At 45.3% G+C, this 8,862-nt stretch overlaps 1 long non-coding RNA gene across 1 annotated transcript; it reads right to left on the bottom strand.

Moving 5' to 3' along the window:
• Positions 1-1,083: 1,083 nt before the first annotated feature.
• Positions 1,084-4,732, bottom strand: LOC137857334 (uncharacterized). The gene is made up of 2 exons (XR_011097056.1): positions 4,519-4,732; positions 1,084-3,141 (listed from the first exon to the last, which is right to left on the bottom strand). It is a non-coding gene; the product is annotated as an uncharacterized lncRNA (long non-coding RNA).
• Positions 4,733-8,862: the final 4,130 nt, after the last annotated feature.

Raw genomic sequence — 8,862 nt, 5'->3', positions numbered from 1 at the left:
ATTTAATACATGTTGGGTGCATTTAAACAAGTCTTTGGGCTGCACGTCTTCATTTTGCGGGATAAAAATTGTTCCTAAGCAACAGATAGCATTTTCTGCCTCTGGAGGAGCACCAGCTCTCGCAGGTAGCAGTTAAATAGCTGTGCATTTTTTTTTTCCTTTTGTTTAAATTGCAGTCCATTGGTGGAAGGACAATATACAGCCAGAAACACACATTCTTCTGTCAGTGAGGATATGGGTACATGTGACTACCTGTAGCAGATGGCTTGTTTTGAACGGGGGGAAGACTTCCATAATGTACTTGTCCTTCTGAAGGAGTCACCTGTGTAACCTCACTTGAAGGTCCCGATTTCTCAAGTCATCAGCGTGCAGCCAAACAAGGCAGATGTAGCCGGGGCACATCAGTAAGCGTCAGGCAGTTCTTCATAGACAGGTAGGGCTCAAGGGAATGGGGTGGTTGGTGAGTACAACGTCAGTTTGTGTGCTTGCTGGGGAAGAAGTTTTTATCCCTGCACAGAGTAGTTTAAGACTGTGTAAATCCATGTTCATGCTCCTTGGGTGGCAGTGGGAATCCTGGTGATGGGCTGCTGTAACCCAGAAACTGCTGGATAAAGGGCAGGTTGGACTCTTCTTGGTGTCTACAGATGCTTGGCACATCTGTGGTCCACCAGCCAGCGCTGTGCAGGCAGCACAGCAAGAAGGCAGCATCTCTTTGTTGGCCAGCTCAGCTTTAACCTCTTGATTTCCCATGAAGAATCATTTGGAGACATCGGCCCAAGGGCACCACCCACACACAATCACAGAACTGGGCTAGTTGGAAGGGACCTCAAAGCCCATCCAGTTCCAGCCCCCTGCCATGGCAGGGATGCCACCCACTAGATCAGGTTGCCCAGGGTCTTGTCCAGCCTGGCCTTGCACACCTCCAGGGATGCTCACCATGAGCGCTGAGTTTCAGGGTCACAACTGCTGCAGGCCACCTAAGGCAATGCCTTTGTGCCACCAACCACTGCTGTGCTCCATGGGGCCAAGTCACGGATCTCCCACTGCTCTTCATGGCCAGGGATAAGACTTCAAAGCCCTCAGGTGGCAGGTCCTCACCTCTGGATGAAAGCTCTCCATAGCCTTGGCCATCACTCCTTCAGTGCAAACAAAGCTGGCAGACCCTAAAAATTTTGGGGAACCATGTGCTGTTGGCTCGCCTTCCTGCTGCGACATTTATGGTCCTAATGGCCATCCTGGCACATCAACGTGTGTTCAGCTGGCTGAGATGAGGACCCACCAAACGCAATTCCACTCACCCCGTTTGCTTCTTACAGCTTTCCTGTGGCTACGTGCTCAGGAGCAGAGGCCAGAACTGCTCGTGCTGGAGGAGCAAAGCAGAGCAAGCCAGGAGCACTGCTTGTCCCTTCCTCTAATAAAGGCTTAAAAAGCTCAGGCTGTGTGTTTGTATTGATCCGAATCCCCCAAAAATAAGGCCTGCAGTTGCTCTCCTTGAGTGCATCTTGATCACATCGCAGGAAACCAATCAATCTGGAGATGTTTTTCTCTGCCACCATCACTGGCTGCTGCCTGGGGGTCAGCTGGTGATCAGGACCAGAGCACCGGGGCTGCCTGAGGTTTTGGGAGAGCTCTGCCAAGAAACAGCTCTGTATTTAATTTATTTTTTACTTATTTTTTATTTTATTTTTATTTTATTATATGTATTTTTTTTTCATTTACAAGGTAATGACTCACGCTGTGTTTTTGTTCACTTTGATTTCTCACCACAGCACCACAAATATCCCGTACCCACCTGAAATTTTGCGATAGAAAATAATTGGTCTCGCAGGCAAGGGCAGCCTCTGAGCCACTTCCCTTCATGCTGGGAGAAGTCCCAGCATTACAAGAAAAGGCACAAACCCCACAAGTCTCCAGGCGTATCCTCATGTAATAAACCTGCTGATCAGGGACTTAAAAATCAAACTGGTACTGGGATGAGAATGTCAGCAGGCAGCACAAAACCCAGCAAAGAAAAGGGTAATGAAGTTTAAAAGCTAGCTTTTATGCTGGTGCATGTAAGGTGGATGTTTTCAGGGCTGAACTATGGGGGTTTCCTATTCAACAGGTCCAACTCCAGACAGCTCCCCTGGAGCCAGCATTGCTGTAAAGTCTCCTATGCTCAGTAGCACCAAGAGGGGCTCTGAGCTTCTAAGGGCAGTGAGATGGGTACGAAGATTTTTCTCTATTTGGCTTTTTGGTGGAGACCTGGGGAAGGCACTAAAACAGCCTGGAGTTACTGAAAGCATTTAAGAATCTTGCAGTTTTGGTGGAAAAAAGGGTGTCGCTGGTAACTCTGCACTAAATAGGGCCAGTGCACTAAGCCCTGCTTGCCCACGTGTTGCTGAAGAACACGTGGTGCTCACGGAGACACTGTGCTTGAGATGAGCACTTCTACTTTTAATTAACTCAGGAAAAAAAATGGTATGCAAAAGTGATTAAGTCACCCCTTCCATCACACGGTGCTCGTGTTTCCCAGCTGGGTGTGAATCGTGCTGCTGAGCACAGGCTCAGAGGAAGCCTTGGACAGGGGTGAATCAGGTGGGACTCTGCAAAGTGCTCACAATCATCTTCTTAAGTCAATGTTTTTCATAAAAATCACATTTCCTCCCTGGGCTTTTGGCTCACTCAAGCTGCTTGGCTGCTCTGATTTCAGCCGTGCGGTTTGTGTTTCCTTGGGAGAGGAGAAGCACAGAGCCAGGAGGAGGATGGACAGACGGACGGATTATCTGCTGGGCTCATGTTCTCCGGGAGCACTGCTTTGCTCACCTGAGCTCTTAGTGATGCTGCCATCACACTTTCTTTACCAGGCACAGAGCTGCCTATGAAACAACAGCAAAAAAAAAAAAAAAAATACACAAAAAAACAAAGGCCAACTCCAGGAGCGCTCAGGATGCTAGATAGTTTTTTCTAGATTATTTAAAGTGCTGCTTGTTCCAGTTGTACTCGGTAGCCAACATCAAACGGCACAAATAGAAATGCAAATGGGCCTTTTCATCTTGGATTTTCTGACTCCTTTGCAGCAAAGCCCATCGCAAGCATGCACGCGCTGCTCCGTGCGGCTGTGCTCCTCCGTGGCGAGGATTGCTTTGTTCTGCCATGCAGCTTGAAAAAAAAAAAAAAAAAAAAGACTCAGAGCCTGGAAGGAATAAAAATAACACATCAATCCTTAAAAAATGTGAAAAGGTAAATAATTGAAAAAAAAAAAAACAACAAACACCATAATGCTGCTGCAAAGGGGAGCTAAAACAGACAGGGATGTGTCGCTCCCACCTTGTAACTGATGCTAACACCAGGGTATCGTGGGGCTTGCATGTGGTTTGGGTTTGAAATAGCCAAAGTATCCAATACTATAGAGACCTGTCTTCATTAGGAGGAATTTTTTTGTGTGTGCCAGCTGGATGTCCCCAGGAGGGAGGGAAGGGAAAATGGACTCCACCTGGCCTGGCTGCAGCCGCCATCCCCGCTCTCTGCTTTGGCTCGCAGAGCTGCCGCAAGGAGGAGGTTTTCCCCGTGCTAAATACCGCACGGAAATCCCCAAATCCCCGTTTCACTTACGAGTTGAGCTAAACCTTTTGGTGACCTTTCCGCCTCATTACGTGCCGTGAGAACCGGCAGGGAAGATTTTCTTTCCCCACCCCGTGCCCAGCCCAGGCTCTGCGCATCCCTGCCGCCCAGTTCTCCGGATGCCAAGCTCCTGCTAGCAAAACCCAGGCATGCCTGCTGCCAGGGGAATTTTATTTTTCTCCTTTCAAGACAAACAGATCAAGAAGTGGCTGCTTTAATCAAGCTCGGGGAGAGTTCTGGGTCCCACTGGGGCTGTAGGACCTGCCCCCAAAGTCACTACGTGTTCCCCAAGTCAAAGCCACCTTGGGGTGTATAAGGCTGGACCTGGTCTTGCTGCTGCACGTTTCAAGGCAGGAAGAAGCTTTTCCGGACTTTATACAGATTTTTCCCCCCATGGGATGAAGCGGTCTGGAGAACATTATCAGTGCTTGGTATTGAACAGCGTTCAGGGCTTTATGAGCAAGGCTCTCCTCTTGCTTAGTCTCACAGCAAATAAGAGCCACAAAAGCAAAATCTTTTTGACCTTTGGCTAAAGATGCAGAGAACACGAACTAAAGAGTCTGAGCATATGCAATATAAAGTCTTAAATAAGCAATTCACTCCAGCATCAGCCCTTATTTCCTGATCCTATTGCCCTGTAAAGCTGTAGGGATTTCTCCCTCTTAACTCTTAGCCAGCTGGACAGAAAAGGAGCTGGTCTTGCAGTGGGAAAAAACCTGCAAAATCCCAGGAGGAGGGTGTTAAGGGAGCAGAAGGATTTCCTACAGTGATGGGTTTGTGCGAGTGAGGAAAAACGCTTTGGGGCCATGTGTAGGTCTATGACACAGGCTTACTCTGCTCAAGGTCTCACTGAAGATTTGGGGGTTAAAAAAACCTCTTGTGGTCCACGGGTACCTACTGTGATGTGAAGCTCACCTCTGCACCCATGGTGTCCCCTGAAGGGGTGCCAGTCCATCTCCACATGCTCAAGAGTACTGAAGAATCAATTTTTTTGTGTCTTTTGGAGACCATACAAGGTTTGCTGTTCTATGCACCATTCACCATCATACTCAGGGAATGAGGATGTGGCCCCAGATGCAAACCCATTTCTTACCAAAGGATGCTAAGAAATTAAGGTCAATTCCTTTCAAATTCTATACATGAAAACACAACAAAACAAAACAACAACAACAACAAAAAAATCCACTTTTTGGCCAAGACAAGGCAAATAAAACAAAGGTCCTTTTTACTTATTTTCACCAACTGATGAAAATCCCAGCAGATGCTAAGCCAAATCAAGCCTCTTCCAAAATCAAGGTTGCATTAGAGGCATTTACTAAATGGGCAGAATTGGCAGATTCTCTGTTTTATAGCTATAAACAGACAAAATTTAGGTCTGTACCTATCTCCAAGTCTTGAAAATTGTGCAAATGGGGGCAGGATCCTAACCCCTCTCCCTCTGCCCCCCCCCCCCCAGATTCATCTGCATTTCCTACTATTTTGTCCAACTTAGCTTTAATTGACCTAAAAGGATGGCATTTTTACTACTTGCCTTCAGCTGTTAGTCCTCCCTCAAACCAACAGCACCATAGGAAATCAGAAGCTGTTATCCACTGTCGATTTTTTCTTTCTTAATTTCCTCTCATCACAAGCTCTATTAGCTCAACCTTAATTAAAACCCCTTGAATTGCCCTAATTAACTCCTCTTGTCTCTCTCTCTCTCCTTTTTTTTTTTTTTTTTCTCAGCTGGGTCTCAGAGGCACCAACGGGCAGCTTTGAAAGAGGATCCCCACCATCCATAGTGGTGGCCCAAGGCAGGGTTGTTTCTGTGATTTCTTCCTCTCTGTCCCTTTCAGCCTCTTTTATATATTCCTATAATCTGAAATAACTCATGCCTCCAAGACCAATAAAAAAAATCAGTTCTGGGAAGCTGATCTACAAAGAATACAAGGTTTCCTTGTCCATATTTTCATGCTTGACTAGAATTTGTCATTCTCAAATGCCAGGAGAACAAATCCCCACCCCCGTGTTTCCCCCCTTGAGTTGTTTTGCTCATCTCCCCAAATTACGTGCAGGAAATGGGAAAATACTGTTTTGCAAGTGTGAGCTAAAACCCGAGTGTCTTCTGAGAATAAATTCAGAACCACTCCGCAAATTCAGGAACGACAGTCTCTGATTCAAAGAAACTGGATATATAAAGAAGAACACAATTTGTTCACTTAATGAAAGTAAATTAGACAAATCAGTGATAAAATATGTTTGAAGGCTGACTCTGTGGAGCTTTCCTCAACAGGATCCTCTTAGCTTGTTCTACCAGGAACTGGCAACTATAAACAGGGCAACTTTGTTGAATCATCTTCCATTATTAAGTCTTTTGTTGAATATTTTGCTTAAGCATATTTTCTCCTCACAAACTCTCTTGTCACCTAAAATATGGTTGATAACCCGGTGATCTTGCCAGCTTAGCATTGCTTTTGGTCTCAACTGCAACTCACAAATAGCCTTGTGACAGCCTGTTGCCATAAGCTAAAGAGACACTAAACTACCCAAAATCTAGACAAAGTTTTTATTTATTATTATTATTATTTTCATTTTTATTTTTATTAGTACGAAAGTCTTGAATGTAGCGTATGACCTCCAGGATGAAGATTCATCATCAGCCATCGGCGACTATTCTCCTGGTGCTTAAATGTTTTATTAGATGATACGTTAAAACTGATAAAGACACCTGGGTTGGGGTTTTTGCACATTACAGTTGTCCAATCAGTTTTTGGCTGCACATATCTGAGCTACAATTAATTTTCAGCTCTGAGATTAATCCTTTTTTAACTGTCAAGATGAGATACAAGATGATCTGCTTTTCAGCCGAGGAAAATATTTTTGATTTATGAAATTGTTTCCTGTTAACCCCAAGACATTTCAATGCTGGCAACGTGGGACCTCCAACAAATGTTCCTTGGACTGAAACCCTCATAGTCCTTCCCAGCATATTACAGATAGGTATTTAGAGACCTGATTATCCTCTTCTCTGGTGAGAGTTGGCAGTTTACAGCGCTCCCATCTGCTGGAATACATCCCAGGCATGTCTGAGACCACTTGCTTTGAGTTGTCGGTGACTTGGAAACTGGTAATACCGTGTTTATGTGGATTGCCATGTGCCTTTGCTCATGTGATCCTCCTCAAACTGATTATAATCGGTGGTTTTGATACTCCAGGCACGAGGCTTTAGCCTGCCTATTTTGAGCTGGCCTGTTCTGGTCCCCCTTGCCCGCCCTGAAACATCCTTCCATCCCTGGTGGCATGGTGGCTCCTTCCACCACCATCAGGATGCTGATGCTTCCCAGACCGAGTGGTTTGAGGGCATCTCCAAGGACCATTATCACAAAACACAAGCCTTTTCCTCCAGTGTAGCCCCCAGTACCACCTCTGGGCAGGGCTGTCTCCATGTCCAGCAGGGAAAAGCAACCACACACCCTCTGCAGCCTCCCCAAGCCCACCCATTTCTCAGCTCTTTTAGCTTTGGGCTGTTAGGAAAGATCCAAAACTTTCTTAAATCAACGGATACCACCACCAAGTTCTTATCAGAGATCTCCAAAAGGGAAAATACTAGGGACAAATCAACAGAGGGATTTAACAACAAGGGCCCAGGTCATTCAGCCTCAGTCTGATTAGGTATCTATAGCTCTAAGAGAAAGATAATATTTATTTGTTCTTTATAAAGCACTTGAAATATTATCATTTGAAAGAGCTTACATACATGCAAGGTACTACTGCTATTATTTGATTACCATTCAGTTTTCTCCTGCAGCAGCAAATGATGAAATCCTTCATTCTTCCTTTCAGAATAAATCGAGATGTAGCATTAGTTATAAATGTACATGAAGGATTGCTGATATTTTTTTACATGTGTACTGAATCGCCTCTTGGAAATTTCCTCCTTTGTCTTCCAATCAGGCACAGCAAACAAAATTAGCCTGGTAATTTTCCACTAGTTTTACCTTGCTGTGTTTGTTCTGCCTTGATGTCATCAGTGATGAGAGCAATTGCAGCTGACAGCCATTAAAAGAGAACCCCCTCTGCTGAACTGGGGTCGTGGAAGAACTTGGCTGGAAAATGCTTAGGAAATGTTCATTTGTTTTCTTATTATTGTTTCCTGGTTAGTTAGGAATAACATTACAAATCCAGCCTGGGATCCCTTCATTTCTGATTTCCTTGGCAGGTCTTGCAAAACAGCTCTCATGTTTCAAACCACTTGGTTGTGCGTGGAAATTTCATCGGCTGTACAAACTGTGCCCATCTTTCTTTTTAAGTCTTGGTCTCAGCTAACAAGGTAGCTTTGCAACACATACATACAGGCTTATTTTCATGTCTTCTGGGTAAAACAAAGAACAACAGTTACTGCAGCTCAGTAATGATTTTTTCCCCTTGTAGATAAGCTGTTCTTTTCCCATTCACCTTCCAGAGAGGCCTCTTTATTCACAAACCCACTCAAATGTTTTGAAATCCAAAAGGATTGTTAAACAGCAGCAGAAGGGAAATTCACGTAGACCTATCAGGAGGGAATGAGAGAGCTCTTGTCCGCAGGCGGTTATAGATAACATAGAAATTAAGAAATGAGGGAGCAAGTCTGGAGAGCAGAGGGGGGAATTTGGACATTTTGGAGCCCAGGTTTTAATATCACCCCTCTTCCCATGGAGTTTGGTTCAAAACCAGTGTCTGCAGGAGAGTGTTAGCAACCAGACTGAGATAAAGACATGCTGATCCCTCTCCTTCCTGCCCAAGCTTTCTTCTCTGATGTCTGTTTGTTTAGCTGTTGTCCCATATTAAAGAATTATTGTAGTTACGAGCTCCAGCTTGGCTTTCTTATTAGCCATGAGCAACGAGTGCTGCAGAAATAGCTCCCGTGCAAAGGTTCCCCTGAGGAGGCCCAGAGATTGTGGCCAGACTTCCCCGGCTGTGTGCCAGGCAGCAAATTTACACTCTTCTTAATGTCATGCTCTTTGGAAATACTCTTCTCAGTGGCCGCTATTTACCTTTGGCCATTTTCTGTTACTGCAGTGGGGGAATGGCATGGTGACCAGGTGGGAAAAGGCCAGAAGCACAGAGTAGGGCTGTAAAACTCCCCTGAACACCAAAACAGCGAGGTGATGGGGCAGCTGAAGCAGGGTATGAGTGTTTTGGGGTGATGGAGGTGCCCTAGTATTGTTCCTTAGTGGCTGGTGCTTTCCCAGGGCTCAGCAGAAGTAAACGGAGAATTCTGATGGTCGAAACAACCGAATG

This window comes from Anas acuta, chromosome 5, assembly GCF_963932015.1.
Source record: "Anas acuta chromosome 5, bAnaAcu1.1, whole genome shotgun sequence".
NCBI classification, from domain to species: domain Eukaryota; kingdom Metazoa; phylum Chordata; class Aves; order Anseriformes; family Anatidae; genus Anas; species Anas acuta.
This window is presented reverse-complemented; position numbering and strand designations above follow the sequence as displayed.